At 42.0% G+C, this 19,326-nt stretch overlaps 1 long non-coding RNA gene across 1 annotated transcript in view; it reads right to left on the bottom strand.

The window, feature by feature from the left end:
- The window catches only part of LOC140518924 (uncharacterized), a 56,401-nt gene extending 37,075 nt beyond the window's left edge, over window positions 1-19,326 (bottom strand). Inside the window, exon 1 of the long non-coding RNA XR_011972049.1 lies at window positions 19,145-19,326. This is a non-coding gene — a long non-coding RNA (uncharacterized lncRNA). The remainder of the gene's footprint in view (window positions 1-19,144) is intronic.

Raw genomic sequence — 19,326 nt, 5'->3', positions numbered from 1 at the left:
TAAACAACCCTGGTTCCTTGGGCCAGTACCTATATGGCACGTTTCTGGTCCCCTTGATGTCCTGGAGGTCTGCTTCTGGACACATTTCTATTTGTCAACATCCTTAGTACAAAGTGGTATCATGGACTGAATATATACTATTTCAAATGGAGTCTGATCAAGACAGAGGACTTTAGGATGATCAGCTCCCTTCTGAACACCATATCTGTCTTTTTGTTTTACCTTTCCCCTACAAATTTATTAATTTATGTTTTCAGTTTTCAACAATCACTTCCAGAAGTTCCAAATTTTCTCCCTCTTCCCTCCCCAAGATGGCATGCAATCTTATATGTGTTCTACCTACACAAACATTCCTACTAAACACTTTCACATTAGTCATTGAGCACCATATCTCTTTAAAGACACAAAACCATATTAGCTTACTTTAGCTGCCACATCACACTGTTGACTCATGCTTTACTAACTGCTACAAATCTGAGAGTAAAATATACATGATGCCTGCAAACACCACATACATTATAATCCCACTCAGTGCTTGGATTTCCTTCCCCCTTGTCACCCCTTTAAGGATCAGTCTCATTCTGTTCCACGCCTTCCTTGTTTTTGTTTACTCTGCTTCCTTGCCTTTCCAGAATCACACAGCTGAGGCTGTCTAACCCCCATAGCCAACACTGACTCAGAAATATTGGAAGAACAAATGAGCAGGGGCTCAAAGCCAAAAGTTATGGAACTTGCAAAATCAGCCTATCCACAGAAAGATCCAATCTCCTTCTCTTAATGACTCCTTAGTGCCTTGGTTCCTTGGTTCCTTGGTCCCCATTTCTTAGCCTCCTTTCCTGGATATCCCCGACTGGAAAATCCTACATGATTCTCTGGCTTCCTTCTCTAGTTCAATCTCCTTATTTTGACAACAGAATAAACTCTTCCTCCTTCTAACTGGCAGCATCCTCTCCAAGCAATTCCTTGGTGGCCTTCCATGGCCTTGTCCCCACCCACCCACAAAAAACAGCAGTAAATCCCACTGCCTAACTCATTTCTTCTTCTCCAATCCAGCTCTGCTTTTGATACCCATACATGATGTTCCCCCAGTTTTCACAGGCAAATTTAGTCATCATGATTTTAAACAAATCCTGAAGTTATGACTAGTTCTACCCCAGGTTTTTTCTGAATGCTGATTCACAAAGCACTCTCACTCCCCCAATTCTCTCACCTTGTCTTGTGGCATAATAATAATGATACTGATAATAATAACGAGAAGAAGACACCCATTTCCATTAACACCCAATAGGTGTCTCCCAGCTTGAATAAGCACCTGAATGACGTGACTCCTGCTCAGAATTTTCCATAGAGTCTTTAGAACTGCTCCCCTTCTCTTTGGACTTGTGCTTCACACTTTTTTTTTTTTGAAGCATGCAAATCACCCTAGGTGGTTTCTCAAAGTCCTTCCAAAAAAGAGATGGGAATCAGTCAATCATCAAGCATTTATTAAACCTACTATATGCCAGGCAATGAGGATATAAATTCATAAGTGAGACAGTTTCTGCTCTCTGACGTTCAATTGGGAAAAAAAAGAAAATATTATCAATTTCGTTGTTATTTCCATTGCAGTAGGAACGTCCTTGGTTGAACTTGGTAAATGAGAAGGGTGGGGCAGAGAGGAAGACATCTGACTGGTATGATGGGTCAAGAACACCAACCTCACAAGCAGATCCAGAGGAAGGTGAATCCTGGGCTAAGTAGGAAACTCCCTCTCCCTGTTGCTAATGCCTACCTGCTCTGTCATGTGCCCCATCATCCCAAGGGGAGAAATAAGAATTTATATAGTACTTACTATGTGCCAGGGACTGAGCTAAATGCTTTACAAATATTTTCTCATTTAATCCTCACAACAACCTTGGGAGGCAGGTGCAAAATTATCCTCATTTTTACAGTTGAGGAAACTGAGGCAGACAGAAGACAAGTGACTTGCTCACTATACACAGCTAGTAAGTATCTGAGACTGAATTTGAACTCAGTTTTTCCTGACTCCATCCCCAGTGTTCTACCCAATGCACCACCAGCTACCTCATTTCTCAAGTCTGCACCACAGCAGAATTTCATTCTAGATTTGCTCTTCTGTTGAACTTGTTTCCTTATTTGGGACTACCCTTGGAGCTTTGCATGAAGAAACACAGTTCTTGTCCTAATGAACCCCAGGTTACAACTGATACTATCATTGCAAGTTTATGACTTTGTCACTGGAATGATGGGCAGAGACTGGAGGAAGGAAACAATGGTAGCAGGAAGAGCTGGTTTTTCATACAGCAGGGATACCAGAAGGATGGGGATGAGAATCAACATGGTTCTGAATTGTTTGGGACCAGTGTTGTCCCTCCTTCAAGTCTCCACTCGCATCTTTGTCAATGCAGGAGCTCAAAGGAAGCTGACCTGAGGGACAGCACAGACAGAAGTAAGAACGGCGGTAATTATGACAATGGCAGCAACTCCATCCAAGTCAAAGGCCTCCATGACATAAGTGACTTGCGAGGACCCTTGGGGATCTGGAGAAAGGACTGGAAGATTCTGTCTCCCACTGGGATGTGCTTCAGTCCTCTGGATTTCTTTGGAATTCTCCATCATGCCCCTCACATTCAGGTGGCTACCTTCTTCTACTGTCAACTTCCTTTTGTTGTCTTCCCCCATTAGACTGTAAGTTCCTTGAAGTCAGGGACTGTCTTTTTTTTAATATTTGTGTCTCCAGTGCTTAGTACAGTGTTTTGAACACAGTAGGTGCTTAATACGTGTTGAATAACTGATTAATTGATTACATCAATACCTAGCTTCTATACACAGTAGAAAACTTGAATATGTTATTATCCAATTAAGGCACCCCAAAAATATGCAGAAAGGAATCCAGAAAACAAAGTATATTAGAAATTTTAGTTTACCTTAATTAGTAACTAAAAATAAAAGTAAAGAATATAAGGCGATTCAAAGAGTCAATACAGAGCAAATGCAAAAAAACCAATTCAACATCAATCTAAAAAATAAAAGCTTTACTAAACCTTGAGAAATAAAGAAATCAGAGGTAAGAAGAATACCTAAAGGAGCATGTAGAAAATGTTTAGACATTGATATGCTCATAAGAAGTCCAACGCAACGAAAACACAAATTAGATCAAAGGTGAATCAGAAATTTATACTATTAATATACATTATATATGCTGTTAATATAATATAATTCACATTATGAATAACAATACAGTTAAATCAAGGAGAGTGAATGAAATTCTAGTCTCTGTGCAAAACTAGAAAGTGATGGGGCTTAATAAGGTCCCTAATTATTGGCTCAGCCATCTCACAGAGTCACATGAATTACTAGCAAAGGACTTTAGCAATTTTCTTTCAAATGTAAAGCTGATCTCACCTTTCTTAATAGCAGACATCACGCAGTTTTTACCAAGGGATGAGACCACCATTGACTCTCCCATATATGGACCAATTATGCTTTATATAAAGCCTTCACAGCTTGTTTTACAAAAAAATCTATAAACACTTATAACCTCAATCAACAAACTGTACTGGAACCGAATCATTATCATAGATTGAACTGTTGTTCACAATTGCTTCCACATAACACCAATCCATAAAAACTTTAAAAAAACATTTTAAATAGATGTCACTATGCCAAATACTCATAATAAACAAGCTCCAAAGAGCAAAATGATGTTGGAGAAGTTCAAAATAATATGTGGGGACAGAATGAAATACTACTCATCCCTGTTGTCCTGTCTGCCATTGGACTTTTACTAAAGATGCTTGCAGTAACCCCACAAAGGATATTTACATCCTAATACTTTCATTCAACTATGAAAAGCAACAATTTCATATATCTATGCAATGGACAATGGATCATTGAACAGTAAGAAATAATAGCAAGATAGCAACTTGTCCTTGGTATGTTTCTGTCTAAATTCCATCAAAAAATAGGAAAATTAATTAATAATAGTGATGATAGTCTGCAGGACATTAAATATAAAAGAATAATCCTTAGGCCATGTCTATCTGAACCCTACCAAAAATGTGAGAATGAAATGAAAGTAATAATATATAATAACAATTGTCATCTATCTAGCACTTTAAGGTTATCATACTTGAGATAATAAAGATCAGAGCCAGGAGCATGCTGGTAAATATTTAACAATTGTTTGGTAAAAAAAAAAAAAAATTATGTAGGATACACTTCTTAAGTTTAATTTGCATTGTTAACATTTTCTCTCTCATTCTCTTAAATCTAGATTATCAACAAAATGATAATTCAAATCCTATGCACCACATTTGAATATTTAACAATGGGTTCTAAGGATCTCCAGCTCACTCCCAGGCTAGACCAGCTTTCTTCCTCTCTTCCCATGCTCCCCACCTTTTTAGCCCAGGTGACTTAACCAAGAAAATGTATATGCAAGAAGGAAATTTCTGTAGGCCCTAGTCCGTGTCAACATTTCTATATCACTTGAAGGTTTGCACAGTTCATGTCAACATTTCTATATCACTTGAAGGTTTGCACAGTTCATTCCTCACAACCACCTGTGAGACAGATAGCAGGAGTATCTGTCTGCTACAGACAGATAGCAGGAGTATCCTGCTATCCCCATTTAGAGATGAGGAAACTGAGTCATAGAGAGGTGAGGGTGCTAGCCCAAGGTCATAGAGATAAGGAGTATCAGAGCTAGCTCTTGAACCCAGTTCTCCTGACTCTAGAGTCCCAGGCTCTTTCCTCTTCACCATGCTCTCCTGCTCCAGAAACGTTTCACTTTTGATACCCTGCTTTGTTGGTTCAGGTGGGTCCTCCAGTAGCATTCTGCTGGCTTCCTCTGCCAAAAGACCTCCAGCTGGGTGGCCCTGGACTCCACTTATCACTGTTGTCCCCTGAGGCTCCCTCCCGCTAGAGGTCCAGTAATCAGAGAAGTCACCGGTGTCCAATGTCCCCTAATCATCTTCCTGAAGCCAGAGTCCCACCCTTAGCCTTTCTTCTACCAGAGAGTTCAATGTCTTCCAAAGGGATGTGGGGAAGGCTTCAGGCCCAGAGTGGAGTTCTGATGGAACATCTTCATAGCAGCTTTGCTCTGATCTCCCTGGGTGGGCTGCTCAGCCTTTAGAAGCCATGCATCAAACCAGCGACAAAACTGGAACTAGAACCTGATTTTCCTTACTCTTGGTTTAGGATTCCTTCCACTCCTCACTCCCGCTCCCCTGACCCTTTCTTCAAGAGTTGCCCTTAACTCCTTATGTCACCTTGAACAAGTCATTTTTCCTCTTGGTCTCAGTTTCCTTCTCTGTGAGACAAGGCTGTTAAGTGATCATAGCTTCCATTTGGGCACAAAGTGGTCTGCCTTCATTACCTTTCTTTCCAGAAGGATGGTGTTCAGTAGGGAGAATTTCAGACACTGATATAGCAATTAGAGTCCCTTGCTATGTGTATTCTATTGGCTTCCTTCTTTCTCTTCCAGTTGCTGGGTCCCCAGATCTAGTGGCTAGGATCCCCCAGTGCAGGAGTCCCAAAGCCCCAGGCCTCTGGTCTAAGCCATTGCCTGAATTTACCCTCCCCTAGGGATGGTTCTTCCAGTAGACTCCATCTCTGCATATTTTTCCTAAGCAGATGTTTTTTAAAAATCTCTAGGACAGAAACAGGCCTTTCCAACCATCCCACTGAACATTTTATCAACCCACACACACGGCTCCAGCTGGAATCTCTGTGATGGTAGCAACTCAGAAAGGAAGCTCCCTTTGACTGGTTTAGCACCCTTAGCCAATGGCCTGGGCAAACACTCCACTTGAATCAGCATCTTAAATTCCTAGATCCTAGGCCGTCCTCTGTCTGAATTCACTCTCTCACCCCCACCCCCACTCCAACATTGCCGGAAAAAGAGCTTGCCCTGGAACTGGGACATTCATGAGGCTTTGAAATATTTCTGCAGCATTCCACAGTGGAAAAGGCCGGGAAGGAAAGACCGGGTTATATAGCCTGCCTCTGACATTTCTTAGCTGGGTGATCATGGACAAGTCACTTAACTTCCCTGGGCCTTGGCTTCTTCATCTGTGAAATGAAGAAGCTGAGCGAGATGGCCTATGAAGTTCCTTCAAGCCTTTGAGGTCCTTTGATCTCCCTGAACCTGTTTCCTCATTTATAAAGTGAGTTTAGTAATAGAACCTATTTCAACGGTTGTTTTGAGGATCAAGCAAGGGAGTGCATGTAAAATGCTCGTGTGAAAAAGCTCTGTGTAAGAGCTCTATGATGGTCAGCTATCCTGAAACTGTGATTGTGACTGCCTGATCCTGCAGGCTGGCCCTGCCACAGATGGAGGCATGCCACAGCCAGATTGAGACCTCCAGCTGGTTGGATAAGGGCCCATTAATTGACTTTAAAAAAAAAAACTTTTTAAATTTAAAAATTAATAAAGGTCTACTTGAATTTAGATAAAAGTCCAGTTACTATGGATCTAGAAAAAGAACAATTGATAAAGAACAATGATAAAGGATAGAAAGATAAAAAATAATCTGAAATAATTTTAATCAAGCCCTGACTTGTTCGTAGGCTCTTGGAATCATCAGTCTAACGTAGGATGATAAATTTAGAACTAAAAAGGATCTCACAGGCCATCTCATCCAACCCTCTTATTTTACAGATGAGGAAACTGAGGTCTGGAGAGACTTGACAAAAATCACATAAGTAATTTAATTTAATAAGTGGTAGAGATGGGATTCAAACTCAGGTGTCAAACTCCAAATCAATTAACAAAAATTTATTGAGTACTTGCTTATAATAGGAGACATGGACTTGGGGGCTGGGGCATGCAAACACTGGCATCTGCTGTCTTGCTCTCATTTCTATGGGCTTAAGTTACCGTTAAGGGCAACTAGATGGCACAGTAGATAGAATGCTGGGCCTGGAGTAGGAATACCTGAATTCAAACGTGACTTCAAAAACTTACTAGCTGAGTGACCCTGAGGAAGTCACTTAACTGTTATCTGCCTCAGTTTCCTCAATTGTAAAATGGGGATAGTAATAACACCTACTTCCTCAGGTTGTTGTGAGGAACACGTGAGATAGTATTTGTAATGTGTTTAGCTCAGTACCTTGGCACATAGTAGGTGCTTAATAAATACTTGTTCCCTCCTCAACCCCCCAACTCCCCACCCTCCTTAAGATTTGCACTGTGCTTTTTGTCACAAGGACTCTGCAGAGCAGATAGTGGACATGTTACTAAACCCATATTAAAGGTCAGGAACCTGAGGTCCAGAGAGGTTAAGTGATGTGCACAAAGTCACACAACGAGCGAATGTCAGAGTCAATACTACCAAAGTCATTCCATTTCCACAGAACCATAGGCTGGGATTCTGGTGCCCAGAAAAGAGTTGTAGGAAGGGGAAGAGAAATGACAGAGGATGACCTTCCTGGGCAATGCAGGGAAGAGGAGAAGGTGGAGGTCCAGAGGGGAAAGTCCCCATGCCACTGTAACCTCACCAGGCAATCCCCATGAAGCAGGGTTGGGGAAGGAGAAGAGGCACCAAAGATAGTTTGTTCTGCTCAAGTATAGTCCCACAGGTTAACCCTCTAGAGGAGATGGGGGAGGAGGGCAGAGCAGGAGAGAGACAGAAGCCCTGTGGTGCAGTCATATCAGGTAACCTCACAGAGAAGGTGAAGGGGAGAGAGGAGGCAAGGAGCAGGGTTCAGTTCATCCCCCATGGGTCCAGTCGTGCTGGACAACCCCCTTGGAAGAAGGGATAGAAGCAGGAGGTAGTAGGTATGGGGTGGGGAGAGGGACAAACACTCACAATGGAAGGTTGGTCCCAGGAGAGGAGCAATATCCTCGCAGAGCAGGTACATGCTACTCCAGCATGTAGTTATAGGATTCGGAGAGGCATGGTAATGGGGTGAGAGACAGGCCTGACTCTGGTGGCACCTCATGGTTCAGGGTCCACAGAGGTCTAGGTAGGAGAGGTTGGGGAGGAAGAGGAAATACTCCTCTCCCCCACCCTGTCCTCATTGGTAATTGGAGGAAAAGTTCTGCTCTCCCCACTCTAGGTCTTTCCACAACATGGATGTTCTATGTGGGAAAAATAAGTCATAAAACATATCAAATTAAATAACTATTAGAGGCAGTAAATGCTAGGTCAAAACAATGATCTAGACAATATGTTGGGAGAAATCCCAACAATTAGAGCAGTCAAAAAGTGTGAATGTTTCATCAGGTAGTGAGTTCCCCATCATGCAGGTCTTAAAGCCACATGATCATTTGTTAGGCATATTGTAGAAGAAATTCCTCTTCAGGTATACTTTGAAGTATATGGCCTCTGGGGTCCATTTTTAACTCTAAAATGCTAGGAATTTATTTTATAGGAGTTCAAAGGAGGGAAGGAGGAAGGGGTTACTGGAGGCTGGCATGGTCAGAGAGGCTTCATGGTCACATGCTCCAAAGCAGTGCATCAGGAATGAGGACTGAGAAAAGGCCATTGGACTTAGCAATGAGGAGGTCATTGGTGGATCCCAAGAGCGTAGTTTCAGAAGGGTGGTATCAGATTGTCAGACTGTGGAGACAGGGTAATGGAGGGTAATGGTCTGGAAATGGAGCCAGGACGGTTCCTGTGTGAGAAGTCTGCCTGAAAGAAAGGGAAGACAAAAAGGGAGGTTCTTTTCAAAATGGGGAGAAATGGGCTTGTTTGTAGGCAATGGGAAAGGGGCCACTAAAGAGAGAGAGACTAAAGATGGTAGACACTGAGGATAATGGAAGCGGGGTGGGGCAGGGTGTCCTAGGCCAGACAGGAAAAGCTTCAGTCCCTGAACAAATATTTATCGAATGGTTACTATGTGGAAAGACTGTGGGGGTATGGGCTGCTGGCTTCAGGCGCCTGGCCACTGGTCCCCAGAAGGGTTTCAGTTTTCTTCCCTGGGAATTGACCTTCATGGCACACAATGCTTCCTTTCAGGACTCATATGGGCTTTGCTGAATCATTTCAGGCTCTCATTGTACCTGGGCTGGGCTGGGCCACATCTGGAGCCAGAGGGAAGGTGAGGACATGCCCTCTTGTTTCTGCACTTTACATTCTCTCCCTTGGTAATCTCATCCACTTCCATGGTTTCCACTGTCACCTCCACAGCAAAATCTCTCAAATCTGGAGGTGGACAGTGTGGCTGCGGTGCCTTTTCGCTTTAGATCAATGATTCTGATGCAGCCCTGCCTGGCTTTTCTCTCAGTCCTCAACATAACTAAAATCAAATTCATTATTTCCTTACCCCAAACTTCTCCTCTGAACTTGTTCATTGCTCTCAGTGGTATCATCATTTCCTAGGTACCCAGGTTCATAATTTTGTCTTAAACATTCAATCAATGACCACTTCCCTCCTTTTTCTTTCTCACTGTCTTTTTACATCCATTCCTTCTATTTTGTTCCCTTGTCACTAGTTCAAAGTTCTTATCACCTTAGACCTGAATCACTGCCTGCTGATCCTCCCTTCTCCACTATCTCTTCCTTCCTGCATACAGTGCCAGATGCATCTTCTTAACCAAGTCTTTTCTTATGTCAACTCCCTATGCAAAAACCTTCAATAGACCCCTGCTGCCTATGGAATAAAATCCAAATCACTTATCCTGGTATGGAAGGCTATCCACAAACAGCCTGAAAACATTTGATCTACTTCATGAAGTAGTGAATTCCCTGTTACTGGATATCTTCAAGCAGACCCTGGATAACAACTGTTCAGGAAAATTACATAGAGAATTCAGAGTTTAGGACTTAGCGGTATTTCTTTTCCCAGGGCACATAGGATCATAAATTTGCCAAAAGGTACCTTAGAGATCAGCTCATTTAACCCTTTCATTTTACAAATGAGGAAACTGAAGTCCAGAAATGTTAAATTATTTGCCCAAGGTAGAAAGAAGCAAAGACAAGAATTCAAGTCAGATACTACCATCTAATATTCTTTCCTGACTAAATCTCCCAACCATTTTGCCTAATTCTGCCTAGAGTACTCATTCACTCAGTTATTTCTAGGACCAGAGATATAGAGCTAGAAGAGGCAATCAAGTAAAAACCCCTCATTTTGTATGTAAGATATTCATGTGTCCATGTAAACTATATTTGTCCATGTAAACTATATTATATAACATGAGTTATCTAAATTTTTCATGTGAGTCTCTTAGGAGTCATGCGGAGCCATGATCAGAAATCTGGACTACATCTGAGAAAAGGAGAGCCTTGGGTAGCACTTGTATCATCACTGGCACATTAGCTGAGGAAGGTAGATAGAGAAGTAGGAAGGCACCTGGAGCAACACAAGATTGAGTGGTCTCTCTGGTCCCTGAGGGGTTATACTGGACTAGAATTATAACTTCTGCTTCTCTAAATGTTATTGATCTAGGAGTATGATTTTGGTTCAGAACAAAGGTCACATTCATGGTTGCTCTTAAAGATAGAGGGTTGCCCCTACCTTATACCCATTGTCTTGGTCCCTTCCCATCAAACACTAATTAAATAAAAGACCATCGCAAATAGTGAAGAGCAAGTAAACCCATTTATCCAAGCAAATAGTAAATATAAATTGGAATTCTGCAGATTAGAATATATCAGAAAACACACGAGTCAAGGTGCTCTTTGCTAGGAGTAAGAAGAAATCTCAGCTCAAACTAAAAGAGAACCCCAAGGGGGAAAACTCTCAAGTCTCTAAAGAAGCAAGGTGGAAATCAGGAACATGTTAAGGAACTGATTCCCCTTAAACATATGCAGCTTCCAGAGTCTTTTTCTCTCCTCATAAAGAATGATGGGAGCCACAGGTGTCCCTCTCCAGAGCAGTTCTGAACCAACTCAGCCATTTTTTCTCGATCACAGTGTCACATCAGCATTCCTTCTCTATCAATTAGGGATCATGTTAGAAGTCTTGTCTCCTTGCACAGATTCAGCAGAATGTGAAATGCCTCAGGTATAGTTGAAAACTCAGTTACATACAGATGAGGAAACCAAGGCTGAGAAAGGTTGAGTGATGATTAGGCTCATACAACTACTATCTGTTATTGTGTTCATCCTTCGTTGCCGAAGAAGACCACGCCATCAGAGAAATGATGACATGACTTGCACTTGACTTTGTTTTGAGTGAGGGAGGGCTGTGCAGGTCACCAGCCTCACTTCTCCTCCAGAGCCATCTGAGTCCAGTGATCAGATATTCATTAGGATGACTGGAGATGACCTAGGATGCACTGGGAGACCTTGGCCCCTTTAGGCTCAGGTCTATGCAGGTACTCATTTAGGATGGGGCAATGCTCATTCATTGACTAGGCCTGTTTAAGAAGTAACCAGGGCATGGCCCCTTGAATGAAGCAAAGAAAAGAAAGACATCAGGCTGGGAGGGAAACAGCAACAGTTACTACCGAAAATCACTCTAAAGCTAGGAGGGTCCAGAAGAGCCCTTAGGCAGGGGGCAGGGACCCCATGGTATGTGGGCTTCACAATGCAGTAGGTTTAAGGTTCAGGGAAAGAAGGAAAAGGGAAAGGAAGGGAAGGGAAGGGGAGAGGAGGGGAGGGAAACTAGCCAGATGGCTCTAGAGAAGTGAGGCTGGTGACCTGCACAGCCCTCACTCAAAACAAAGTCAAGTGCAAGTCATGTCATCATTTCTCTGATGGCATGGTCTTCTTCAGCAACAAAGGAAGAGCACAACCCTGTGAGTAGATTCAGCTCCTCCTCTCCTGTCTATCTCCCCCTCCCCTTCCTTCTCCTCTCCAAAGGAAGGTAAACTATCTAGGGTAGGATTCGAACTTAGATCTTCTTTACAGCACTTTATCCACAACATCACCTAGCTTCTATTCATTCATTCTATAAACATCTTTTAGGTATCTACCATGTGCTAGGTACTGGGAAAGATACAGAATTTAGGTAAGGGTAGTCCTGCCCTCATGAAACTCAATCTAGTAAGAGAATGAAACCCAAACATTCTAACACATAATAAAATATGCTAAGTGCATTAGCAAGCTACGCAACAAAGTGCATGGGTTAGATTGTGACCAATAGAAGGAGCAGGGAAGATTTCACGGAGGAGGTGGCATTTGATGGGGGCTTTAAAAGGTGAACAGGATTTCAAAGTAAAAGAAGAGGAGAAGGCCATTCCCAGAACAGGAAACAAAGGCATGAGCAAAGGCATGGAAACAGGAAATTTCAGGGCTTGTTGGATGGCAGCGAATAGTCTGGTTGGAGTGTAGAGTAGAAAGGTGGGCTGCTGCTGGATTGTGTGTAGTCTTGAATACAGGGAATCAGTAAAAGAGTTTGGATTGTACTTGGGAAGCAATAGGGCACCACTGAAGGCTTTTGAAGCTGAGGAGTGACATGATGAGATCTATGCGTGAAGAAGATTGTTGTTGTTCAGTCAATTATCAGTTCTTTCTGACTCTTCATGATCCCATTTGGGGTTATCTTAGCAGACACTGGAGTGGTTTGCCATTTCCTTTTCCAGGGCATTTTATAGATAAGGAGACTGAGGCAAACAGGGTTAAGTGACTTGTCCAAGGTCACACAACTAGTAAGTGTTTGAGGCCAGATTTGCTTTTGGGAAGATGAGTCTTCCTGACTCCAGGTCCTGACTCCTGACTCTCTATCCTCTGTGCCACCTAGCTGCTCATAAAGATTATTCTAACATAAAGGCTGGATTGGAGGTGAGAGAGCGTGAATGGGAGACTTGGAAGAATACTCTCTTGGAATGGTCCATGAAAGTGGTGATGAGGCCTTTTTTAGAGCAGTGGCAGTAGAAACAGAGCCATTCTATGAAGGGGAAAGAGGTCCTATTACAACTATCCTACCAAGGCTTTCATTGTCTCTCTTCTGGCTCCATCATATCCCTTCTGCCGTGTGCCCCACATTTCTCCTCAGCTCTCAGCAAGAGATGTCCAATAATTTCTTTTGCTGTTTATCTTGATAATGGGAATGCAGTTCTCTTTGAATCCATAGTTTCTTCTAAAACTCAACCCAAGTGCCTTCTACTCAAACCCATCCCCGATTTCTGGTGCTCTCCCAAACTACTTCGTGTTTATTTTCCATATATTTTCTATGTGCCTTTATATAAATAGGTTGTCTCTCTCTTTCAAAATGTAAACTGCTTTCTTTGTATCGTCAGCATTTGATACAGTTCCTGATACATAGTAGGCATTTAATAAATGCTCATTGATTGGGTATGGAATTACCCAAATACTCTGCTAGAAGTCTCCACCACTAGTGTCCCAGAGCAACTATAGCGCAGATCACACTCCCCCAGAGTTAGGGGGAATGCTACCAGAATGGCTTTGTCTGGGCCAGGGGTCTTCCTAGACTCTCCTCCCCCTCTAGCTCAGCCCTCTTCCCTAGTGCCTTTCAATTTCTACGCACCCCTTTAATCACACCTCCAGAATCTCTGCCTCATAGTTAATAAACTCCCCTTCATCCAAGCTGTCTTCTTGTCCCTCTTTAGAAGATACTGCATTCTTGGTTTCCCTTTCCTGGGCTTGTTGCCCTTAGGCCTGGAGAAGGGGCAAGCCCTATGTCTTAATTTACTGACACTTAAAGATCTTCTCTCTGCCAGTATCTTTGTAACTTTTCCCTCCTTTTAAATTGACTTTATCCATCTATATCACCAGGCCCAGATTTTTGTTGTCATAATCTTCAGGTTGTTAGATCACCTCCTACTCTCTCAGGGAGTTTGGCATCTTCCTCATAGTCTTCCTTTCACTCCGACCTCTACCCTCATATTAGGGGACTTCAATCTGCATTTTAATGTCCCCTCAAACATTCAGACCTCCCAGTTCACCAGACCCTTCAAATGATACGACCTAAATCTTCACTCTACCTCAGCTAATTGCACTTAGTCAATCAATGAACATTTATTAAGCATTTATTATATGCAACGGATACTTTAGATTTTGCCTTCACCCACAACTGGGCTATTTCTGTGATCTTAAGTTCTGAAATAATTCTCTCTGCTCATAATCTTCATGTTATCACCTTTGATGGGGTGCTTGGGTGCATGTGCTTGGACCCCAATCCTAAAATCACATTTCTCTTTAAAAATCACATTTCTCAAAACACTCTCCGAGGCAGGTTCTCCCCAGCTCAAGGACAGCCCGCCCCAGCAACAACCATTATCTCTCTTCCTGCAACAGTAGCCAGCTGCACCTATATAATCTATTAGTCTGAACCAGCTGTGTACTGGCTAAATTGGCTGTGTAGTGGGTCATAATGACATTTACTACTCACTGACCAATCATGTATCCTAGATTTAGATATATGTATACTCCCTTATGTTTATCTTGTCTAACGACATTGATGAGAGAAGCCTGGTATTCCTTAAATCAGTCCTGACCCCTAGTTGACTTAATGATGTTTCAGGTCTAAAACCACACCTCCATGTAGCCCCGCTTGGGGTATTTCCCAATGAACTCTGGGTAAGATGCCTGCACAGTAGATATTAAAAGTGTATGTTCCTTTAAGAACTAACCACTCCTTAACCACTCCCTAATCCTGCCCTGAATCACCTAATTAGAATGTTTGGCACATGTTTTACTATAGAATATCCTGTATAAACTTTACCTGTACCCCTGTGAGGTTGCAGGTTCCCTAAGAACTTTTACTTGCTGAAAAGCTTAATAAATCTTTACCTTGACCTCAAGAATGCTTGAGTGTACTAATTCGTTCCAGGTGACCTGCCTTGTACTCCAGTCTTTGAGGGGGTCTTACCCACCCCCCCCTTCCAGCCCTCATCACCTTGAACTCTTTGCAACTTATGTTCAATCACCATTTCCTGAGTATTCCTTCCTTGGCCCCTGTGACACTGTTGTCTCCTAACTTTTCTCCTGTCTGTCTGAATGTTCCTTCTCAGTCTTTTTTTTTTCCCCTGAGGATGAAATTACCATTTTGAATGAGTTGTCATCTACCTTCCAAGTCCTACATATGAGTATTCACCATGCTCTGATTTGGACATTTTTCTCTATATATTTTTCTCTCTCAGTGCTCTCATCATCTCTCATAAATTCAATAACCTTCTCTATGATGATGACACTCAAATTGAGGTAGCCAGTCCTAATCTCTTCTGAACTCTAGTTTTCCATTATCTTTGCTCGTCAGCATTTCTACCTGAATATCCCATTTGTATCTCAAACTCAACATGTCTAAAATGGAACTCACCTTCCCTTCTAAAGTCCATCCCTTCTCCAAGCTTCCCTAAATATGTTGAGGGCACCTTTAGCCTCTCAATACCCAAGCTTGCAATCTCAGTCAATGTTGACTCTTCACTCTCCCTAATCCACATATTCTATTAGTTGTCAGATCCTGTCGATAAAGACTTGACTTCAAGATGGAGAACAAGAGCTAAATCTTAGCAAATATGGGATAAATCTAAGAGGATTGGGGCAAAGGGGGTCAGAGTTGAAGGGAGGGAAAAAAGTGAAGGAATCCAGATAATTACCCAATCTCTCATATCCATTTCCTTCTTTCTGTTCACACTGCTACCACATGAGATCAAACCTCCATCACCTCTTCCCTATATTAGAGGGCTGTATGGGGTGCTCAGGGAGGACTAGCACCTCTGGTCTGAAGGCTTTCTGAGCCCTCTTCTGGGCTGCTTACCCACCTTTGGTTTCACCTGTCACTCAACTCTCACCTGTGACTCCAAGAAGCTGTAGCATGAGCAGAAGCCACACCCCAGTAAAATCATCTCAGTAAACAGGCTAAACCAGGTTAAGGGCAACTGACAGGTTTCAAACCCAGTGGTGAGTTAGAGGGATGTCCACCCCAAGCATGTGAAGACTTCCTCTAATGGAATGGGAACAATTTGTTCCAATGGCCATGAAAATAACTGAAGCAAGGTCCTATGGAAAGCTTCGAATTGGGGCAGACATCGCCATTACCAGTCATCTTGGCTTTTGTCCTGTCACTGGACTTTGATGACACTGGAAGAAAGTGAGGTTGACAACTTTGCACAACTCTGCCTCACTTAAATCCAATTCACAAATGAGTTAAGACATCACTCCCTGAAGTCTTTGGTTCTCTTGGAAAACAAAGGAGCAACAAAAAAATATTATTATAGTAGCCTCCTATTTATATCCTCTGCTTTCAGTCTCTTCTCTCTCTAATCCATGATAATGATAATATTTACCATTTATGTTACACTTTGAGGTTGGCAAATGTATTATCTCATTTGATTCCTCGCAACCCTATAAAGTTGATGTTATTATTATCCCTATTTAGCAGAAGAAGGTAAATTAGCTTCCTCAGGAACACACACACAGCTAGTAAGTGTCTGAGGAAGGATTCAGATCCAGGGCTTCTAGACTTCTGAGTCACATGATCAAGCAAGATGGCAGATGACATTTTTTTCTGATCTTTATGACCTCTCAGATCTCTCCAAAAGAAAAATTATACACCAGAGATAAGGCAGTTTCAGCTATCTTCATGGTCTAGGACGCTAAGAAAACAAACAAGGTAACAATTTAATAAAAGAATGACAGAGAAGGCTACTTGTTAGTGCCCAAGATACTCACTAAGCACTCCTTCCCTTACCACCCGCCACATGTTCAAGGCTGCACTAGGTGACCCAGAATTCAACTCTACATTCTACTCCCATTTTCTTCAGTGACCCCGGAATTCACTATAGCAGAAATGTGCCCAGACTGTGACCACAGCATGCCAGAGCTTTGTGCTCCAACAGATTTAAATTAAAGGGCTAAAAAATAAAGAGGGATATATGTGTGAGGCTATTTAGCACTCCACTAAGCCTGAAAGAGAGAGCATGCCCAGGAGCCAGCAGGACGAGTTCTGTCCTCCCAGAAGTCAGTGGAGGCAGGGAACTAAGCTAGTAAATTATGAATTGCCCAGCGTGGGAGGAGATTGAGATGGCTTTGAGATTCAGTGCCCAGGAAAATGGCCATCAAAGGGGAAGGAGTCAGAAAGTGAGTTATTGGGAACTATAAGAAGAAAAAAAATGTTGAAACTATTAAAGAAATCCAGAAGAAGAGAATTCAGTTAAAGACCTTGAACACAAGTAGATAAACCAATTGGGAAGATACTAATAACAAAAGAGATATATGGATATGCTTTCGGATCAGATAAGCTTTTCAGACATCTATGAATAACTGCAAGACAAAGGAAAATGAATCCACACCCGATGGAGTAAAGAACTTTGTGGATTCTCAAGAAAATATGGAACCAAAGGAATATATTCCTGGTCTATTCAGGACTTCCTGCCTCCAAGTCTGTTAGACTGTGAGCGCCTTCAGAATGAGAATTGTCTTTTGCCTTTCTTTGTGTCCCCAGAACTTAGAACAGTTCCTGGAACACAATGGACACTTAATGATTATTGATTATTGACTACCTGACTATACCACTTAGCAGCCTCAATCCAGCCTGCAGCAGCTCCCAAAATTGCCTCACTTTTTTTTGGTGAGGGTTGGAGGCTATGACTGGGGAGAATGGGACTCTTTAACTAGCCCAGGTTGGAAGTGTAATGGTCATTCACAGGCCCACAAAATCTTTAAACTGATGCATTTTTGTCCAAGGCCAATTCACGCCTCCTTAGATAGCCAGATGGCGTCTGTACTCCCAAGAGCTCACCAAACTTGTACCAGATTTAGTGCAGATTCCCAATCAGCTATACCCCAGCTCAGAACTTCAGACCTCAAGTCACCCAATAGCTTCAGCCACCCCAGTAGCAAAGTTATAGGAGTCTGCTACTATGTCCAGCCAAAATAATCTTTCTTAAGGCACAGGTTTGACCATGTCATTTTTTTGCTCAAAAATATTTAGTGGCTCCCTATTGCCTCTAAAATAAAGTATAAACAATCTAATATTAAATGCCTTGAGACTTCAGGAAGTCAGTTAATATCTCCAGGCCTCAGTTTTCTCATCTGTAAAGTGAAAACGTTAGACTAGACAACCACCAAAGTCCCTTCTAACTCAAAACCTATGATGCTACTATTTTCACTTTTTTCTTGTTTGTTTTTTTTCTTTTGGTGGCTTTTCCCTTTTGTTCTGTTTCTTCTTTCACAACATGACTAATGTGGAAATATATTTACATGGTTGCACATATATAACCTATATCAGATTGTTTACAATCTTGGGGAAGGGAGATAGGAAGAAGGGAGGGAGAAAACATTTGGAATTCAGAATCTTACAAAAAATGAATGTTGAAAACTATCTTTACATGTAATTGGAAAAAATATAATACTAAAAAAAAAAATCTATGATGCTTAGTTTGGCATTTCAAGCCCTCCACAATATGGTTCCAACATACCCTTTCAGGTCTAAATTTATTTCATAAGCCTACCATTCCAGGCTTATTTCATATTACTTTATATTCCTATTAAACTGGACAATTGGCTGCTGCTTAAATGTTATACCTCCCAACCTCCCTGAATTCCTCTCTGGCCCAGAATGTCCTTTGTCCAGATCTACCTCTCAGAATCTTTATTTTGATTTAAGCACTAAAGGTAATACGCTGCCTCCTCCAGGAAATCTCTGATCCCTCTATTTGTTCATGTTCTTTCTCCCTCCTGTGTTTCCTTCCCTGGGTTCATATTGTATACTCCCAGGATAATGTAAGCTCCCTGAGGGCAGGGACTATTAAAATCTTTGTCTTTATAGTTTCCAGGGCCTAGCATAGTGCCTGCCGCATTGGGCCCTTTATAAATATTTGTTTTTGTTGTTATGCCCTTTTCTCATCCAACCTTCCAGCAAAGTCATTTTGATTGAGGTCAGTGAGGCCTACCCATATTGCATGGACCAGCTACAATCAGATGGTGAGCTTCTGAGGGATCTGAATACACAGAATAAGGATTTATTCCTTTGACAGACTTAATCTAGCATCCTGACAAGACTGACCTAGTAGGCCTTAACGTACACATACACACACACACACACACATATACACACATGGAAATGGATTCAGGAAGTGTGTGGGGAAATTAATAAATGCCAGAATCACAAATGAGCTTTCCTTTCTTTAAACATATGTTATTTATTTTTAATATTTAAAAAAATTTGAATTCCAAATTCTCTCTCTCTCTCCCTCCCTCCCTCCAATCCCTCCCTATTCAATTATACTTGTGAAATCATGAAAAAATCTATCAATGACTTCTAAGAGATACTGGCTATGCCTTACCTTTAAGATGGATCTCAAAGGCAGCATATCCCTGGGGATCACCATTGGCAGCCAGAATATTGGGCTGGATAGTCCAAAGGTTCTGAGTCAGCCCCGAAATGCCTCTGCTCGTCCAGTGTCTCTGTTTTACAGGGGAGGGAGCCAAGGCACAGGGCTGGGGTAGGACATGGTTAAAATAAGTC

Source organism: Notamacropus eugenii, chromosome 1 (genome assembly GCF_028372415.1).
Source record: "Notamacropus eugenii isolate mMacEug1 chromosome 1, mMacEug1.pri_v2, whole genome shotgun sequence".
Classification (NCBI taxonomy): Eukaryota; Metazoa; Chordata; class Mammalia; order Diprotodontia; family Macropodidae; genus Notamacropus; species Notamacropus eugenii.
This window is presented reverse-complemented; position numbering and strand designations above follow the sequence as displayed.